Below are 21,890 nucleotides of genomic sequence, written 5' to 3' on the forward strand. Positions count from 1 at the left end.
TTCCCTAGAATAAATTCCCAGGAGTGTAATTGCAAGCTCATACGGCAATTAGAGGTTTACTTTTTTAAAGAAACTACCAAACTGTTTTCCAGGATAGTTGTACAATTTTTATATCTGTTATTAATGGGGGCAGGAACGTTAATAAATTTCTTTTCTCACATTTTAGGAGACTGTTGTAGAGGCCCTAATTCAGGGTGCCGACTCTAGGTAAAGGTTTTCTCTCTGTGTCACCTCTGTGAGCTCTGGAGGAAGGACCTTGTTCTGAGCTTTTGTTCCTGGGCATAGCTTGGAATGGGTCTTCTCAGGTCTCTGCTTCTCCTCTTATTCCCTTGCTCATTTAATTTCTGTCATATCTCAAGATAGATTGACTTAAAACATATCTTACACTACTCTGGTCTCATACATAAAGAGGAGAGAATCCACTCCCAAATGAGATTATAACCACAGATTTAGATTAGGATTTGCAGAACATACTTGGCAGGGAAGCCCCTTCAAACCATGAATGTATTTGCATCTATGTTCCCCATTCTACTTCTTTTGTTATTTCCCTAACACCAAGTCCCTACCCCAGATTCTGCTGTCAAGGAGCCTGATCTCAGACAAGGGAAACTCCTTGATCTTGCCCCATCCTCAGGGGTGGGAATAGAGGACCACAAACTCCTTGGACAGCTCAGCAGAGCTGGGCTGGGTTTCTGAATGTTCTTGGAAGGTCCACTCCCTTTCTAGGATAAAGTCCCCTCACTTATAAATAAGATGTTAAACTGGTTTTAGTGAAAAACAAAGATAAAACAAGCAAACAAAACTTTTGCTGACCTCCCAGGGCTGGATGTGGTAAAGGATTCCATAAAACAGGATGCAGTTCCTTCTTCTGAGACTCTTTTATTCACATTTCAAATATTTATTTATTCATTTATGTTAATTTTTTCTTGTAATTTGAGTGAAAATTTACAAGAAAAATTGTTTTTCCAATCAAGAATTCTTATGCATTATGTTTTCTGACATTGATCACAAACCCCACATTTTAACGCAGCAGTTTCCTACCTCCTCTCTGTGTTTCCTATTTCCATTCATATTTCCTTCCTCTCCCTTCCTGCCTTCCAAACTTTATCCTGGGCAAATGCTGCCTTTTTGATCCTGTACGATTGATTGTCTAAGGTATGCAGATTCCCCTGATATCATTGTCTCCTCATAAGCCTGTGTATTGTTTGCTGGGAAATCGTGTCACAAGAGTGATTTCTGTTACAGACTTGGAAATGTGACTAAAGAACAGACTAAACTCTCTGGGTAAAGTTATCTTCTATATTCTTTACCCCATGTTGTTGTTGTTGTTGTTGTTGTTGTTGTTGTTGTTAGGTGCCGTCGAGTCAAGTACAACTCATAGTGATCTTATGAACAAAAGATCTGAATCCTATTCTATTCTGTGTCAAACTCACACTTCCTGACACATGAGAGCCCATTGCAGCAGTCACCTTGCCAATCCACCTGATTGAGGGTCTTCCTCTCCTTCGCTGACCCTCCACCATTCTCAGCATCATGACCTTCCCCAAGGATAGCACCTCCTAGCAATATGTCCAAAATATGTGAGGTGAAGCCTCATCATTCTTGCCTCCAAAGAGCAATCTGACTGCATCCTCTCCAAGACTTATCTATTTGTTTTCTTGGCTGTCCGTGGGATGTTCAGTGCTCTTCTCCAACACCACAGCTCAAAGGCATCAATTCTTTTTCTGTCATCCTTATTCATTGTCCAGGTCTCAGATACATAAACGCACAGGCAGGAAATATGCAAACTGTGCCCAGTGCATGTTGCTTAACAAGGGAAAGATCCAGTGTACTCAACAACTCAACTTACTGCTGTTGAGTCGGAGCTGACTCAGCGGACTCTCCAGTGGATTCCCAAGGTTGTAAATCTTAGTGAGGGGAAACGACTCTTTTTTTTTTTTTCATGGAGCCACTGGTAGATTCAAACTACTTTTTGGTTAGCAGCACAACATGCTATGGACTATGCCAAGAGAGCTCCTTAATTGTACATAAGGCAAGATTCCTTAAATTAAAAAGCCTTTGGGATTGCAGCAGACCGTCTTTCACTGGAAACCAGAGCTCCCTAAATTACGTATTATTTTAACTGCAAGACTAAGCTTTATTGTTTGGTGCTGAGTGTCATCAAGTTGATTTGGACTTGGAGTCACCCTAAAGACCAGAGTAGGGGTGTCCCACACAGTTTTCAAGGCTGTGACTCTTTCCAGAAGCACACCACCACATCCTTCTCACACAAAGCCGCTGATAGGTTCAAACACACCAGCTCTTCAATTAGCAGCCAAGCACTTAACCTTAGAGCACCGGACATCCTTAAACCTACACAATTGAGTGGTGGTAAAACTACCAAGAAAAGCAAGGAAATGATTTTTTTTATACCCTGGATACCGGTTATCTTTAGAGTGGAGGTGGAGGCTGTGCTGGGAAGAGGTCTCAGGTGGTTGGTTAAGTTCTAAATAGAACTTAACAAATGTTGACTTGAATGGTGGTTATAAGGGTTCATCTTCTAATAAATCCATATATACATGTTTTCTGTGCTTTATATGTCTAAGCCATATCTTAAAATAAGTAAAATCAGGCAGAGTATACATCACTTTGGGGAAGCTGGGCTAAAAAAGGTCATGAAGTTTCTGCAGACGTGCATCATGGTGGCTCTCTTGTCTTTAACCAAATAGTGACCACATGAGAATATGTCAAAATAGACTTTCCTGGGCTACTCATTCTTCTGAATGTAAGCTCTACTTTAATAACAAAAGTTATTTTAAAATATGAGAAAAAGCACAAAAGAGTCTTCCTTTGCCACTGCTTCATTTACCCTTCATTTTTTATTTTAGGAAATGTTGCCTTTTGGTATCATCTGTGTCCTGGGAGAAATACATAATTTCATACTCGATTTAGAAAGAATCCAGATGCTGTTACATTATTTAGTTGGCGCTGTGTGGAAGTGTTGCTTCAAGAGAGACTGTCAGTGCCAGAAATTTCCTTCCAATATATCATGTTAACCACCATTGACTGGTGTTGTAAATTTTGCCTAATGCTTTCTGTAGTAGTTGAGTTCTTACTGTAAAGTAGGGGAGCTATCTGCAGGGAATCCAGGCCCTTCCTGTTTCTCATTTCCTTAATTTTTGGAGATAACATCACAGTAGAGAGAGAGAGGACTCAGTTATTTCCAAATCCATAGATTCATCGGGGCTGGGAAATGTCAAATCAGCACCTGAATAAATAAAACATGAGCCCATTAGTGCAAGCTTATGTGACCTCTCGGCATCATTAGGCTTTGCTGTGTGCAGGAAGCCAGCTGGTAGAAGGCCTTTCATAATGATGGCATCTCTCGAGAGAGCCTAACAAGCCCAGGCTTTGCTTTCTGAATAAGCATTCTGGTGTTTGCTTTCCAGGCAAGGGTCTCCCTTTGTATTCAGGTTGCAGTAATTCAAACTCTACCCCTCCCAGGAGTGTTCCCACCCTGCTGTGAAATTGACGCACCCAATTGGACTCCACAGCGAAACTCAATTCCAGAGACTTGACACACGTAATGACCAAGCAGTCACAGAATATTCACCAGACCTTAGAGTTCTTGTGTTGGTTTTACCAGGATCCTGAAAGGTAATTCAATGCAATGGGCCCTGTGTTAGGTAGAATAAACTCATTCAGCATAATACAAGCTCAACTAGCATGCATGCGTATTTAAGAGTCTAATGTTTAGGAACACAGACCCCTCCATCAAATTGCCTATGTTTAAATCACTACTACATGCTAGCTGAGTAAACATGGGCATATTATTAAACATTTCTGAGCCTCAGTTCACTCATCTGTAAATGGGGACCATGATATTGTCTACCACACAGGATTTACGTGAGAATTTAATGGAATCGTTATATATAAGGGAGTCTTTGGGTGACATAAATAGTTAATGTACTTGGCTGCTAGCAAAAAGATTGGAGGTTCCCAGATACACTTCAGAAGAAAGGCTTAGCATATTGTTTTTGTTGACTTACAATATTATATTTTAGTTAATAATTAAGTTCACCAATTCATTTCTAGTAAAGAGTTCTGTTGATTTTTCAAAGTTGTTATGTTTTCTTAGTAAATAACAATAAAGTTTAAGGATTTCTTTGTTTCATTAGCCTGGTCCATCTCTGCATAGTAATCATCAAGTCTCCTTATTGTTGAGTCAACATTAACTCATACTTGACCTCCCAGCAGGTTTCTGAGGCTATGTATCTCATAAGAGGATATTGCCCATCTCCCTCCTGAGGGCTGCTAGTCAACTCAAACCACCAGAGAAATATCACCCCGGAGTCAGTGCCTCTTCCTAGAGACCAGGCCCGAGCTCCCCATTGTAATCTTAGCACTTGAATATGGATTGTGGACACAAAGTCAAATTCAGAATTAATGGTTCATACAAGATGGCTAGAAGAATAAATCCGTCTTCGTCAAAGTACAGCCAGCCTGGGAAGCAAGGATAACAAGACTCCTACTTGTTTACTGCGGACATGTCCTCACCAAAGACCAGTCACTAAAAAGGACAAGCTTTGTAAATTGGAAGGTCCATGAAGATGAGAGAAATCTTCTGTAAGATGGATCTGCACAATAATTGCAGGAATAGACTGATGCACGCCAACAATTATGAGAATGGTGCAGGACCAGGCAGTATGTTCCATTTGTTATGCCTAAAGTCACCCGTGAGTCAGAGCCAACTCAACAACTAATGAGATTTTTTTTTTCTGTAACACCAGTATGGGTTGAATTGGTCTTTGTTTCTTCAGAATCGCTTCCTTCATCATCATTTTGTTCACTCAATTCACACTTATCGATGGTGAGTGTGAACCAGCTCGTGCAGCTCACCTTCCAATGGATTTTTAGAGACTGTAGGTTACACAGGAGGAAAGTGCCTATCTTTCTCCCTCGGAGTAGCTGGTAGATTTGAACTGCCTGTCTTTGGGGTGGCGATGCAATTCCTTACCCACTAGGCAAAAAAACTCCCTCTTTAGTTTACTACAAATCCTCAATTTGAAAGATACTCCCTTTATTCACAAAAAGCCAGGTAGACCTGTTTTGTCACCTATAAATTGGTGGCCATCGAATTAGGACCAACCCATAGCTGACCCTCCAGTGGGTTTCCAGAGGCAGTAAATCACATGGGAGGAGACTTCCTATCCTTCTCCCATGGAGCAGCTGGTGCATAGAGCAGCTGGTGGTTTAGAACTGCATGACTTTATGATTGCAGCACAGTTCCATACCAGTAGGCCAGGCCACCAGAGCTCCCCTACCAATAAATTAGAATTTAAAATAAATAGTAAAAGATCTTCACCTTCTATTTTCTTTTTCCTTTAGGAGTCAAGGAAGCATGTAGGGTTTTTACCAGCTTTAGTGGACCAAGAACTAAATTACTGGGGTGGCCAGACCAGTAGACCCATGGAGCAACTATTGATAAAATATGGGGAAATTAAGCAAATAAATAGAAATATTGAAACTAGTGGAGTCCACTGACTGAGAGGGCATTATAATACTAGATTAATATGAATAATTAAAGTTATTTTTTATAACTTGGGGTTTTTAATGTGTATGTCAATTAAAAACATAATCTTTTCTCTACCTATTCTACTGTTGCCTGTTGGCCCAGTGATGAGGATTTTCATTTTCTTGATGCTGAATATAATCCACATTGAAGATTCTGGTGTTGGATCTTCTGTAGTAAATACTTCTGCATTAAATTCTTCACTTTCAGCAAGCAAAGTTGTGCCATTTGTATAAGACAAGTTGTTGATGAGTCTTCCTACAATCCTGAAGCCATATTTTTCCTTAAAAAGTCTAGCTTCTCAAATTATTTACTTAACATAAGTATTGGAAGCAGGGAGTGGAATCTACTTTCTAAAGAAATTGCCTCTGGAAACTCTAAAACTTTGAGAAACAACAATAGTTATAAAAAGGCTTCAGATCTTTTGTTCATAGAGTCACTATGAGTCGTGCTCAACCCAAGGGCAATCAACAACATATTGAATAGATATAGGAAAAGGACACAACTTTTGTGCACACTTTTCTTTATTTTAAACCATGCAGTGGTAGGAGCAGTCAAGTCTATTGTTGTTAGGTGCCATCAAGTCTACTACAACTCATAGTGACCCGATGAACAACAGAGCTGAGCTCTGCCTTATCCTGCGCCGTCCTCATCAGCCTACTCTCAAGTCCATTACAGTCACTGTGTTACTGCATCTCATTGTGGCTCTTCTTCCATTTTACTAACTCTCCAACTTTGCAAGCATGATGCCCTCCTCCAAGAAATGGTCTTGCCTAAAAAACATGCCCGAAGTGAGATGGAGTTTCACCACCTTTGACTCTAAGAGCACCCTAGCTGCACCTTCTCCAATACATATTTGTTTGTTCTTTTGGCAGTCCATGGGATATGCAGCACTCTTCTCTGACACCACAACTCAAATATATCAGTTCTTCTCCTATCATCTTTTTTCATTGTCCACCTCTCAGATGCACAGTAGGTGACTGGAAAGATCATGACTTGAATCAGGTAGACCTTAGTATTTTTTTTCCTCTTTTTTTTGATTAATTTTAATGAAAGTTTACAGAGACCTTGGATTTCCATTCATTCATTGTTGCACTTTTCTCCCTGCCCACCCCTTCCCCCCAGTACACTCTTCTCTTTGAGAAGCAAATGAAAAATTCTTTCACTGTTTTACAATCTCTCCCCCCAGGTCCACTCCACTATGCAGCCTTCATTCTGGACTCCTGTCATGACAATAATGCCTAATTATATATCTCTTTTAAACAGTTCTATCCCTCATGTTTCAATGCAGAATACATAATTTATCCCATCTTTCTCAGTCTCCCCCAACCCCTGTCTCAGTCCCGTTTTACAATAGTGGCATCACACAGTATTTGTCCTTTTGTGACTGTGATATTTCACTCAGCATAATGTCCTCCAGGGTCACTCATTTTGTATAATATTTTGTGAGTTTCTTGTTTTTCAATGCAGCATAACATTCCATTGTGTGACTATACCACAGCTTCTCTAACTATTTATTTGTTGATGGGCACTTAGATTGTTTCCAACTCTTTGCTATTGTGAACAAAGCCACAATAGACATGGGTGGGTATATATCTGCTTGGGTGGCAGCTATGGTTTCTTTAGGGTATATTCCCAGTAGTGGAATTGCTGGATCAAATGGTAATTCTATTTCCAGCTTTTTTGAGAAAGCACCATACTGCCTTCCATAGTGGTTGCACCATTTTACACTCCCACCAACAGTGAATAAGGGTTCCAGTTTCTCCACAGCTTTGCCAGCATTTGTTGTTTGCTCTTCTATTAAAGTTTACTATTCTGACTGAGGTGAGATGATATCTCATAGTTGTTTTGTAGACCTTAGTCTTCAAACTAACATCATTGCTCTTTAGGACTTTGGAAAGGTCCCTGATAGCAGATTTTTTCCCCCAATGCGTTCTGATTTCCTGATTTTTAGTAACAAGGATGTTGATTATAGATGCAAATAAGATTAAATCTCTGCCAACTTCAATCTTTTCTCCATCTATCAAAGAGTTTCATAGTGTCTCTGACATCCATTTTTGTCTTTTCTTTCTCTTCTTCTTTGTAATTACATTTTTCTGTCTTCATGAATAATATTCTTTGTATCTTCCCACAACTGGTCTTCAATCATTGGTGCTCAATGCCTCAAACCTATTCCTAAGATGATCTTGATATTCATATAGAATAGATTAAAGATCATATCTCAGTTCGTATGGACTTATTTTCATTTTTTTGGCCTCGATTTGAACTTGCATATGAGTGGATAATTGATGGTCTGACCTACAGTCCACCTCTGACCTAGTTTTGACTGTCGATACTGAGCTTCTCCAACTATTTCTTCCACAGATGTAGTCAATCTAATTCCTGTCCAGCCCATCAGGTGAGATCCATGTGTAAAGTCTTCCTTTGTGTCTTTTTAAAAAGGTATTTGCAATGAATAAATCATTGAAAATACAAAATTCAGTCATTCTATTTCCAGTCACATTTCTATTAGCAAACCTATATTTTTCAACTACTGTTCCTTCTTTACTGTTTCCAACTTTTGCATTCCAGTCATCAATTATCATCAATAACCTATGTTATGCAGATAACACAAACACAACTTTGCTTGCTGAAAGAGAGGAGAACTTGAAGAACTTGCTGTAGAGGATCAAGTAATGTAGCCTTCAATTTGAATTGCATCTCAGTGTCAAGAAAAAAGATTCTTATCACTGGACCAATAGGCAGCATTATGGTGGATCGAGAAGAGATTGTAACTGTCAACAACTACTTCTTACTTGGATCCACAGTTAACACCCTTGGTTCCAACAGTCAGGAGATGTATTGCACTGGGAAGATCTAGGGACCTCTCCAAATTATTAAGGAGTAATAACATCAGTTTGAGGACTAAAGTCCAATTTAGGTCATGGGTTTTCCGATCACTTGCTATGCATCTGAAAGCTGGACAACAAATAGGGATGACATAAGAAGAATTGATGCCTTTGAGTTGTGGTGTTGGAGAAGAGCACTGAACATCCCATAGATGGCCAAAAGAACAAATAAATATGTCTTGGAGAGGGTGCAGCCAGAGTGGTCTTTGGAGACAAGGATGATGAGGTTTCGCCTCACATGCTTTGGGCATGTTGCTAGGAGGGGCTATTCAGTGGAGAGGGACATAATGTTGGGAAAGGTGGAGAGTTGGCAAAGGAGAGGAAGACCCTCAGTCAGTTAGTTTGACGTAGTGACTGCTGCAATGGGCTGTAATATGTCAGGAATTGTGAAGATGACACAGGATAGGATGGGATTCAAGCCCACTGTTCATAGGGTCATTATGAGTCATACTCAACTCAACAACAACAACTAACAACAATAACATCATAATGTTACCTACTGTCTGGTGGTGAGGATTTTTGTTTTCTTGATGTTGAGATGTAATCTACAGTGCAGCCTGTAGTCTTTGACCTTCTTCAGCAAGCTTGCAAGTCCTCCTGACTTTCAGCAGGCAATGTGGTCATCTACATAGTGTAGGTTGCTTAGGAGTCTTCATCTGATTCTAATGTCACATTCATCATAAATTCTAGATTTTGAAATTATTTGATAAGCATGTAAATTGAATAGGTATGAAGAAAGCATACAGGTCTCATGCATACTTTTCTTGATTTTAAATCACGCAGTGTTTCCTGAGCCTTCTTAGGATGCAGCCCTAACTTGTTATGATCCACCTAGTCAAATGTCTTCGCACAGCCAATAAAACACAGATAGACATCCTTCTGGTATTCTCTGCTATCAACCAAGATCCCTCTGACATCAGCAATGATATCCCTGTTGCTAGGAGGGCCTATTCCTTGGGGAGGGACATAATGCTTGGAAGGGTAAAATGTTGGTGAAGGAGAGGAAGACCCTCATCAGGTAGATTGACACAGTGAATGCTGCAATGGGCTCCAGTGTGTCAGGAAGTATGAAAGAGATCCTTCTGAATCCAACTTTAATGACTGTCATTTCTCTGTTGATATACTTTTATAGTCATTTTTCATAATCTTCATAGGATTCAACTTTCATGTGATATTAATGATATTGTTTGATAATTTCCACATCCTGATAAATCACCTTTTTTTGGGAATCAGAACAAAAATAGATTTCTTGCGATCAGTTGGCCAGATAACTGTCTTTCAAATTTCTTGACATAACCTGTTGAATGTGTTTGTGGAAAATGTCAATTGGCACTCCAATTCCTGGGGCCTGATTTTTTTGCCAGTGCCTTCAATGTAGCTTGAACTTCTTCTTTCATTACCATTGATTCTTGATCATATGCTCCTTCCTGAAATGTCTCTGTGACAGTACAGTCTCAATGTATTCTTTTTATCTTCTTTTGTTGCTTCCTGTTTCATTCAAAATTCTGCCCATAACATACTTTAGTATTGCAGCTTTAGTCTTTAATTCCGTTTTTAGTTCTTTCAGCTTGGGAAATACCAAGTAAGTTCTTCTCTTTTGATTTTCTGACTCCAGTTCTTTGTACATTTCATTATGATGCTTTGCTTGGGCTTCCAAGCTGCCCTTTTCCACAGATGTAATCAGTCTGATTCTTGTGTATTCTATCAGGTGAGGCCCATGTGTCTAGTTAACTGTGTTTGTTTGTTTGTTTGTTTAAAATTTTAATAATAATTGAGGAATAATGATGTCAGTTTCAGGACTAATGTGTGTCTGACTCAGGCCATAGTCTTTCTGATTACTTGCTTTCCATCTGAGAGCAGGACAATGAATAAAGATGACAGAAGAAGAATTGACACTTTTGAGCTGTGGTGCTGGAGAAGAGCACTGAACATCCCATGGATGGCTGGGAGAACAATTAAGTCTTAGAAAGGGTGCATCCAGAGTACTCTTTGGAGCAAGAATGATAACGCTTCACCTCACATACTTTGGGAATGTTGCTAGGAGGGACCATTCATTGGAAAAGGACATGATGCTGGGAAGGGTGGAGGATCAGTAAAAGAAAGGAAGACCCTCAACCAGGTGAATTAACACAGTGACTGTAGCAATGGGTTCTTGTGTGTCAGGATGTGTGAGGATGGCACAGAATAGAATAGGGTTCAGATCTTTTGTTCATAGGGTTGCAATGAGTCATACTCAACTCCATGCACCTAAAAACAACAACAACCATGTAGATAAGTGAGGAATGAGTGTTGTTGTTGCTATTGTTGTTATATGCCGCTAAGTAGAGTAGAACTCATAGCAACACTCTGAGTAACCAACCTTAACCCTGCTCTATCATATGCCATCCTTATAATTTCTCACATGCTCGAGTCCATTGCTGAAGTTACCATGTCAGTCTATCTTTTGAGGGGTCTTCCTCTCTTTCACTGACCGTCCATATTTCCAAGACTGTAGGTATGTAAGGCTACATGTCTGATGTGTGCCTCCAAGGAGCATTTTGGCTGCACTTTTTCCAAGACATACCTGCTCTTTGGGCTGTCCATAAGATACAGTACTCTTCTCCACAACTCAAAGACATCAACCCTTCTTCTGTCATCCTTATTCATTGTTCAGCTCTCTGGTGTATAGCAGATGATTGAGAGGACCACGCCTTAATCAGGTGCTCTTTAGACTTCAAAGTGATGTCATTGTTCTTCAGTATTTTGTAGAGGTCCCCGACAGCAGACTTGTCCAATGCAATATGTCTCTTGATTCCTTGACTACTGGTACCAAGTGTGTTGATTGTTTATCCAAGCAAAATGAAGTCATTGACAAATTCAATCCTTTCTCCATCTATCATAATGTTGACTGGAGCACATATGAGGCACAGAGTGTATATTCACATATATATAATATGGCACATATGGGCAACAGTTATAGATACTATTTAAATGCAGCCAAACACATTACAGAGTTGATTTCCTAGGTTTAAAGTCTCAGGACCAAATTTTCAGGGGATGATAGCTCAGTCAATCTGAAAAATTTATTTCCGAAACTTTATGTTCTTCATTCTAATTTGGTGATAAAAGAGATAGAAGGAAACTGCAGACACAAAGAAAAAACTAATCTACAAGGCTGTTTACATGAATCACTGTCTATATGTACCTTAAGACCAGATGAACTAAATGGTATTTGGCTACCACTACAGATCATTCTAGAATCATAATGTGTGGATCCTGATAGAGTGGGAGAAAAATGTGAAAAAGAACCTCAAATTCTTTAAAAATCCAGAACTACTGGTTGAGGTCAGAAGAGTCCCTAAGATTGCTGCACTAGGATAAATCTTGAGCCTATGTCATCCCCTGAGATTCTATATATACTCAATCATAAAATGAATACAATTACCCCTCAGTATAGTGTTGTTAGGTGTCATCAAGTTAACTACAACTTATAGGGACCCTGTGAACAACAGATCTTACCTCTGCCCTGTTCTGCCCCAACCTCATGACCTCTGTCCTGTTCAAACCCATTGTGGGAGTCACTGTGCCAGTCCTATCACTGAGGGTCTTCCTCTTTATTACTCACCCTCTACCTTTGCCAGCATGATGTCTCCCTCCAAGGACTTTCTGTTCCTGAAAATATGCCCAAAGTGAGACAAAGTTTCACCATTCTTGCCTATGAGGAGCACTCTGGCTGCACTTTCTTCAAGATACATCTGTTTGTTTCTTTGGCAGTCCATTTGACATTTCTTATTCTTTGCCAATAATACAATTTTAAAAAATACTCTGTCATCCTTATTCATTGTCCAACTTTCACATACCTATAACACAATTAAATAAAGACCATATCTTGGATAACCTTGCCCTTTAGAACTTTGGAGAGGTCCTTGACAGCAGATTTTGCCAGTGCAGCATATCTTTTAATTTCTTGATTGCTGTTATCATGAGTGTTGATTATGGATCCAAGTAAAAGAAATTCATTAAAAATATTTTGAACTATTGTAATGTTGCCTATTGGTCCAGTGGTGAAGATTTTTGTCTTCTTTATATTTGAAAACTGTATTTAAAGTTGTAGTAATAATACAGTATTCTTTTTTTTCTAATTTTTTTTCTTAATTTCAATGAAAATTTGCAGATTTGGGATTTCCATTCATTCATTGTTGCACTTTTCCCTCCTCCCAACTCTCCTCCCAGTACACTCCTTCTTGGAAAGTAAAAGAAAGATTCTTTCATTGTTTTACAATCCCTCCCCCCAGGTCCACTCCACTATACAGCCTTCGCTCTGGACTCCTGTTATGGCAAAAGTACCTAATCATATATCCCTTTTAAACAGTTTTCTCCCTCATCTGTTTCAATGCAGTATACATTATTGAAACCATCTTTCTCAGTATCCCCTCAAACCCACCGTTTTACAACAGTGGCACCATGCAGTATTTGTCCTTTTGTGACTGAGATACCTCACTCAGCATAATGTCCTCCAGGGTGACCCATTTTGAATAATATTGCATGAGTTCCTTGTTTTTCAATGCAGCGTACTATTTCATTGTGTGAATATACCACAGATTCTCTATCCATTCGTTTGTTGATGGGCACTTAGGTTGTTTCCAACTCCTTGCTGTTGTGAACAAAGCCACAATAAACATGGGTGTACATATATATGTTTGGGTGGCAGTTATCGTCTCTTTGGAATATAATCCCAGTAGTGGAATTGCTGGGTCAAATGGTATCTGTATTTGCAATTCTTTGAGAAAGTGCTATACTGCCTTCCACAGTGGTTGCACCTAAAACAGTGTTCTTTTAAAGAATCATTTCTATGATACCAAAAAAGTCAGTAACTGCTTTGGACCAATGAAAAAAGGTAAAGTAAGGGAACAGGAAAATTAAGTTACTGGAAAAGGAGCATCTAGAATGGAAATAATGAGAAGGTTCATGCATTGTGATGAGTGGATTCAATGTCAATGAACTATTTTTGTAGCAATTGCTGAGTGAGAGCCTAATCACTGCTAAATTTTCACTGAAAACACAATAAAATACTATCTAAAAATTATTATAAATAGGAAAATAAGAAAAACTCAAAACGACTATGAGTTGGTGTCTCACGCCAGTAAGAAAAACAAAAAGCAAAGTTCAGCAGCAAACAACAAATGCTAGGAAGGTTGTGGAAAGATTAGAACCTTTATTTACGACAGGTGGGAGTGTAAAATGGTGCAACCACTGTGGACGGTGGTACGGAGCTTTCTCAAAAAGTTGGAAATAGAAATACCATTTGACCCAGCAATTTCACTACTGGGAATAGACCCTAAAGAAACCATAACCACCACCCAAGCAGATATATGCACACCCAAGTTTATTACTGTGTTATGTACAATAACAAAGAAATGGAAGCAACCCAAATGCCCATCAACAAATGAACGGATAGTAAAAAGCATGGTATATTCACACAATGGAATACTACACAGCACTGAAAAGGAACTCATAAAATATTACACAACTTGGGTGACCCTGGAGGATATTATGCTGAGTGAAATATTTCAGTCATAAAACGACAAATACTGCATGATGCCATTGTTATAAGACAGGACTGACATGGGGATTGGGGGGAAACTAAAAAAAGCGAGGATAATGAATATTGCATTGGAACAGATGAAGGAAAGAACTATTTAAAAGGCATATATGATTAGGCATTATTTGTATGACAATAGTCCAGAATAAGAGATGCATAGACAAGTGGACTGGGGAGGGGGGAATTATGCCACAATGAATGAGGTGTTTGGAGATTTTTTTTAGTGAATTTGGAGGGTAGGGAGGGAAATGTGCAACAATGAAAGTATGAAAAATCCAACTTTTCTGTAAACTTTCCTTAAAATCACAATAAAAAAAGAAAATAAGAAAAGCTGACAATTTTTTTAAAAGGAATGGTGGTGAGCATAAGGTATTCCTACTAAACAATACAACACACTATTAAAACCATGGTAGAACAGAATCAAAAGTCTAGAAGTAAACATATATATAGATTTGAGAATTTAGTATGAAATGAAGATAGGTCTCATAGCAATAATGCTGACATAAGTGAGTAGATAATTTCTTAATAGGCCAAGTTCCAAAGGAAACCAATTTTTAAATGTGGAATAAAAATAAATAGCTATAATATAACATAGAATTAAAAGAAAACAGCAGTTCCCAGATGGCATTAATGGTTAAGTTATACAAACTGAATGGTCAGAGGTTCAAGTCCATTGAAAGAGTCCTTGGAAGAAAGACCTGGAAATCTTCTTTGGAAAATAGTCACTATTGAAAACCCCTGGGTTTTGTACTCTGACATATACGGGGTCACCATGAGTCAAGACCGACTGCTGGTAAATGTGAAAAGCAGATGAAAACATGGATTAATTCCTTTAAAACATGGTGCAAGGAAAATTTTTCTAAAGAAAACTCAGGATATATTTTTCTAAAGAACAGGATCCATTAAAAAGAAGATTGATAAATGGACTACATAAAAATAAAATCTTCTGAATTAAAAATGTTGCTGTTATGTAACATTGAGTTGGAACCGAACCAAAGCTGACCTTCTGGCCGGTTTTCATAGAACAGTTGTAATAAGAAATTAACAATTGGTACATGGAATGTGAGAAAGGATGAATGTATAAAAACTAGACATTGTAAAGAAAGAAATGGAACACATAAATATTGAAATATTGGGTATTCGTGAAATGAGACGGATTGACACGTGACATTTCAAATCCCATGATCATATATATGATCTATTATGCTAGTGATGAAAAGGTGAGGAAAAAATGGAGTCACTTTCATAGTTAAAAAGGTCATTTCTAGATCCATCTTGAAATACAATATTTTAAGTGGCAGGATAATATCCATATGCATACAAGGAAGACTTGTTAATACCATTATCATTCAAATTTATGTGCCTAAAACCAGAGCCAAAGAGGAGGAAATAGATGATATCTATCAACTGTTGCAGTTAGAAATTGATCAAACATGTAGTCAACATGCATTAATAATAATAGGTGACTGGAATGCAAAAGTTGGGAACCAGGAAGAAGGATCAGTAGAAGGAAAATATGGACTTGGTGACAGAAATGAGACTCAAGATAAAATTATAGATTCTGTATAATCAATGATTTGTTCATAGCATATACCTTTTATATGGAACACAAATGCAGGCTATACACATGGCTTTCACCTGATGGGTGCACAGGAATCAAATCAATTACATCTGTGGAAAGAATCATTGGAGAAGTTCAAGATCAGCGGTGAAAACTAGGCCAGGTGCTGACTGTGGAACGGACCATCAACTGCTCATAAACAAGTTCAAATTAAAGCTAAAGAAGGTTAAATCATACCCACAGGAATCAAAATTTGACCTTAAGCCTATCCCCCATGAATTTAAAAAGCAACTCAGGATTAGGTTTGAGGCCTTGAACAGTAATGAATGAAGATCGTATAACTGTGGAAAGATAACAGGAATATCTTTCATGAAGAATGCAGAAAGTCATAACAAAGAAGGAAAAAGAAGAAAAGACCAAAATGAATGTCAGAAGAGATTCTGAATATTGCACTAGAGCATCGAGAAGCTAAAGCAAAGGGGGGAAAAAATCAAGAAGTTAAGGATCTGGATACAAGATTTCAAAAAGTAGCTCGGGAAGACAAGGCAAAATATTATAATGAAATGTGTAAGGAGCTAGAGTTAGTAATCAAAAGGTCTGAATTCTCTCAGCATTTCTTACTCTGTAGGAACTAAAGAGCAAATTCAAGCCATAAGTTGCAATACTTAAGAATGCTATGACCAGCATATTGAATGATTCAGGAAGCATTAAAAGAAGGTGGAAGGAGTATACAAAGTCATTGTACCAAAAAATAATTGGCTGACACAGAAGAATTTCAAGAAACATATGAGCAAGAGGCAATGGTGAGGGAGGAAGTTTAAGCTGCTCTTAAAGACTTGGTAAAAAATAAAGCCCCAGGAGCTGATGGAATACCAATTGATTTATTTCACCAAACAGATGCTGCTCTGCATATGCTCACCAAGTTGTGCCAAGAAATCTGGAGGACAACTACTTGACCAACTGACTGGAAGAGATCTGTATTTATTCTCATTCCAAAAGATAAGGTGATCCTACAGTGTGGAAATTATCAAACAATATCACTAATATCACACACTAGCAAAATCCTGCTAAAGATTATCCAGAAGCTACTGGAACAGTACATTGACAGAGAACTACCAGAAATACAAACTGGGTTAAGAGATAGCATGGCACTAGAGACATTATTGCCAATGTCAGATGGTCCTTGGCCTAAAGCAGATAGTACCATTGACCATGCAAAAGCATTTGACTGTGTGGATCACAACAAATTGTGGCTAACTTTGAGTAAAATGGGAATCCCAGAACACTTGATTGTGCTTATTTGAAACCTATACTTGGACTATGAAGTAGTCCTCTGAACAGAGCAAGGAAACACTGCATGGTTCAAAATCAGGAAAGGAGTGCATCAGGGATGCATACTGTCCCAATACCTTTTCAATCTGTATGCAGAACAGATCATTTGGGAAGCAGGACTTTAGGAGGAGGAGTGTGGCATCAACATAAGAGGAAGACTTGTCAACAACCTATGATATGCAGATGACATAACCTTGCTTGCTGAAACTGAAGAAGACCTGAAGTGCTTGCTGCAGAAGGTCAAGGACTGTCATCTTCAATATGGATTGAAGCTCAACATCAGGAAGACAATGATTCTCACCACTGGGCCAATTGGCAGCACCGTGATAGATGGAGAAAAGATTGAGGTTGTTAACAATTACAGCTTGCTTAGATCCACAATCAACACTCTTAACACCAGCAGTCATGAAATCAAAAGACGAATTGCATTCGGAAAATCTGATGTCATAGACCTCTCCAGAATAATGAAAAACAAGGATATCAGTCTAGAGACAAAGGTGCACCTAATCCAGGCCATGGTCTTTTAAATTACTTATTATGCTTCAGAGAGCTGGGTAATAATGACTAAGAATGATAGAAGAATAGATGCCTTCGAGTTGTGGTGCTGGAGAAGAGTCTTGGCCATACCATGAACTGACAAGAAAACAAATAGTTCTCTCTTGGAGAGGGTGAAACACAGTCTCTCCTTGGAGGCTAGAATTTTGAAGCTCCATCTCACATACGTCAGGCACGTGGCCATGAGATACTGGTCCCTGGAGAAGGACATCATGCTCAGAAAGGTAGACCGACAGCGTAAGAGAGGAGGACCCCAGATGAGATGGAGTGATACGGTATCTGGGGCAAAGGGGGTTGGTGTGTCAGAATTTGTGGAACTGGCTGAAGACAAGCAGGGTTCAGAGCTGCTGTACATAGGGTCACTATACATCACAGGTGACTCAATGGCACATAACAATAACAACATAGTATGTTGGTTGTTGGTTTGTTTGTGCTTTCTTTTATTTAAGTCTCATGTTTAGATTCAACAAGACCTTGCAGAGGGTCTTTGTAGTTAAAAGTTGGAGGAACCTTCTTCTTAGTTGTACAACACTCTTCTGTCAATATGCTGTACTGAGGTAACCTGGGATTGCTGTGATGCTTAACCTTGTGCCACTGGGCTGTCAAATGCCATAACATTACTAGTGTTTGGTGGAGCTCCCAGGTTAAGACAGGTTTGGCACGAGTGGCATCCACTTCCTAAACATCATGTCTCTGGAAACTCTATGAACTTTGAGAAACGACAATAGTTATAGAAAGTCTTCAGGCCTTTTACTCATAGGGTCGCTATGAGTCATGATCAAATCAACAGCTGTCAACAACAATAATGGCACAGAAGGAGACTGCCCATCCCTCTTCCACAGAGCAGCTAGTGGCCTCAAACTGTGTGCCTTTGTGATTGCAGTGCAGCTTCTTGCCACTAGGTCACCAGAGTTCCTGAATTAAAAACAGAAAAATTAAATGAAAGTAGAAATTGAGGCATGATAAGAAGGGGAGAAGGATAGCAACTTATATAACAGAAAAAAAGTAAACTTTCTCAAATCTATAAAATGGTCTTAGATATCAATGAGAAAAAGGCAAATAACACTACAATATATACATATATAAGTAAGTAGAGAGAAAAAAGGTATTAGATCATTTCTAAAAAGAAAATATAAATGGACCCTTCACCTACAAAATATGCTTCATTTCACTCACAGCGATGAAAATACAAACTTAAGCTATGTTGTTGTTGTTGTTGTTGTTAGGTGCCATCGAGTTGTAGGTGACTCACAGCGACCCTATGAACAAAAGGCCTGAGCACTATTTAAGCTATACTGAACATTATTTTCAACTTTTGAGTTTGACAAAAATCCAAGTGCCTGACAACACATTCCACTGTTATGACTGGGGAAACCAAACGCTTGTAAACCACTGTTTAAAATGCAAATCATGAAATATAACTGAGATATTTACCACAGCGATGAATGTATTCACTCCTGAGTCAACATTCTTATGTCTGGAAATTTACCCTTTAGATACAGCTGTACCTTTACAAAACGACATATGTATAACTTTATTCATTGCAGAATTGCTTTTAATAGCCAAATGCTAAAAATAACCTGAGTAGTCCTCAGTAAAGCTCAGGGTAAACAGGTGAGAATCCACAGTAGGTTACTGTGCAGCATTTCTAGGTACTTCTTCAGATGGTCCTCAAGATATATTAAGTGGAAAAATAGCAAAATGTAGAATAATGTACACCGTATACTGATTTAATGTAAGGGGAAAAAAGGATAGAAATATATTGCTTTAAAAAGATATTGCTAATATTCATGGGAAAACTATAAAAACAAGCAATAAAAGAATACAATTTTTTTTTTATTCTGGAAAGTGGCAAACGTAGCAGGGTGAACTAAGAGTACATATTTTTACATTTTGTTATTTTTTAACTATATGAATGTTTTACCTATTTAAAAATAAATTACAATTCAAAAATACACCAGGCACAAAAGGATAAATATTGTATGATCCCACTCATGTGAAAGATCTATGTTTGTAGAGCCCTGAAAGGGTGTGAGTTGTTCCTGGGAGTGGGAGGGAAGAGGAAAGAGAGTCATTGATGAGGGTCCTGGGGCTTCTGTTAAAGGAGATAGGAAAACTTGGAAGCAAGAGTGGTGGTGGTTGCATAATTAATGTTTCAGAGTTGTGTATGTTTTTTAAAACGTTAAGATAAAAAATGTTTTGTAGCATACATATTTACCACAATTATTAAAAAACCAAGAGGATGCTGAGAGCAAACAGCAGCTGTCCATTGGTGCTGGGGGGGCAGCAGGCAGCACAGTGTGACTTCAGGAGCATCAATAAACAGCAGCATCACCAGGTGCACTCGTGGCACCTGCTGGGGCCAAAGCAACCCCACGTCACAGACCACAACAGCAGCCCTCTCAAACCCAAGTTCAACTTCCTAGTTGTTAGGGACCCCCAGCAGTGCCAGTGCCAGCTAACCTATAGCCACGGAGTCTGATGTTGTTGTCATTGTTGTTGCTAGTTGCCATCAAGGGGAGTATGACTCCTAGCAACCCTATGAACACAGATCTGAACTCTCATCATCTCTGACACTTGAGCCCATTGCTGCAGTCACTGGGCCAATGTATCTTACTGAGGGTTTTCCTCTCTTTCACTAACCTTTCCAAGCATGATGTCCCTCTCCAAGGAAGAGGCCTTGTACCCACTGTATGTGAGATGAAGCTTTGCCATCTTTGCCTCCAAGGAGCATTCTGGTGACACTTTTTCTAAGACATAGCTGATTATTCTTTTGGCAACCCATGGGCTATTTCACGGGAGATGGGAGTCTGAGGTAGGTAGCAATTCAGTATTAGGAAGAGATGTCTGCTGGGAGGTATTTTCCGTACTGCACAGTTCTCATTAATTGATCAAGACTGTGAGCACACAGAGGGGACACATGGAAAAAATTGGAAAATAATTTGAAAGGATTTTAAAGAGGGAAATAGCCAGCAACTCTAGACTTAAACTAAAAACAATGCTCATTACTGTTACAGTCATCGGATTTGACTCTGACCACATTCGAACTACGTAACCATGGGGCAAGGTGCTTAGACTCTCTGTGTCTCGGTTTCATCACCTATAAAATGAGATCCCTTTCCATTTGCTTTTTTCTGCTCTCTCATTTCCCCATCTTTAATCCACTGAATAGCGTCCCCTGAAGTCGTGTGAATACAGAATCTCTGAATGTGAATTTATTTGTAAATAAGTTATTGCAGGTGTAACTGGTTAAGGATCTCAGCTTGTGTCTTTATGAGGGGAGAAGACATGGAGACATACAGAGATAGTCTTGGGAAGACAGAGATAACACAGATCAACTCTAAGGTCTGTTCCTAATTAACTGTGTGATACTGGGGGAACCCTGAGTTTTGGTTTCCTCATGAAGATTCAACTGTAACTCTCAGAGACCAACCCATTAGGGAAAATGACCTTCTAATCTTTTCGGTCTATATGCAGAACAGATTATCCAGGGGGCTGGGCTCTTTGGAAAGAAATGTGACATCAGGATTGGAGGAAAACTCATCAACAATCTGCGTTATGCAGATGACACAACCCTGTTTGCTGAAACAGAGGAGGACCTGAAGCATTTGCTGCAGAAGGTCAAGGACTGCAGCCTCCAGTATGGATTGAAGCACAATATCAAGAAAACAAAGATTCTCATCACTGGGCCAATGGGCAGCATCATGATGAATGATAAAGAGATTGAGACTGTTGGCAACTTCAGTTTGCTTGGCTCTATAATCTACACTCTTGGTACCAGCAGCCAGGAGATTAAAAGATAAATTGCATTAGGAAAGTCTGTTGTCGGAGACCTCTCCAAGGTACTGAGGAGCAACAATATCAGTCTGGAGACTAAGGTGTGCCTAATAGAGGATGTGGTCTTTGCAATCACTTGTTATGCATCAGAGAGCTGGCCAATGACTAGGGATGATAGAAGGAGAGTTGATGCCTTTGAGCTGTGGTGCTGGAGAAGAGTATTGAATATACACGCCATAAACTGCTATCAGAACAAACAAGTGCCTTCTTGAGAGGGGGAAGCCAGACTGCTCCCCGGAGGCAAGGATTCTGAAGTTTTGTCTGACATACTTTGGGCACGTGGCAAGGAGGGACCAGTCCCTGGAGAGGGATGTCATGTTTGGGAGGTTGGAAGGACAGCATAGGAGAGGAAGACCCTCCATGAGATAGACTGATTCAGTTACTAGGGTAATGGGGATAAGAGTGTCAGAGTAGTTAAGACTGGCAAGGGATAAAGCAAGGTTCAGGGCCTGTACCTAGGGTCACTATGAGTCGCAAATGACTTGACGGCACATAACAACAATGTTCTTGTGGTTGCTATGTGCTGTCAAGTCGCCTGCGACTCATAGCGACCCTATGTACAACAGCCCTAAACTCCACTCTGTC

This window comes from Elephantulus edwardii, unplaced genomic scaffold (genome assembly GCF_000299155.1).
Source record: "Elephantulus edwardii isolate Elephantulus edwardi_28Jun2011 unplaced genomic scaffold, EleEdw1.0 scaffold00038, whole genome shotgun sequence".
Classification (NCBI taxonomy): Eukaryota; Metazoa; Chordata; class Mammalia; order Macroscelidea; family Macroscelididae; genus Elephantulus; species Elephantulus edwardii.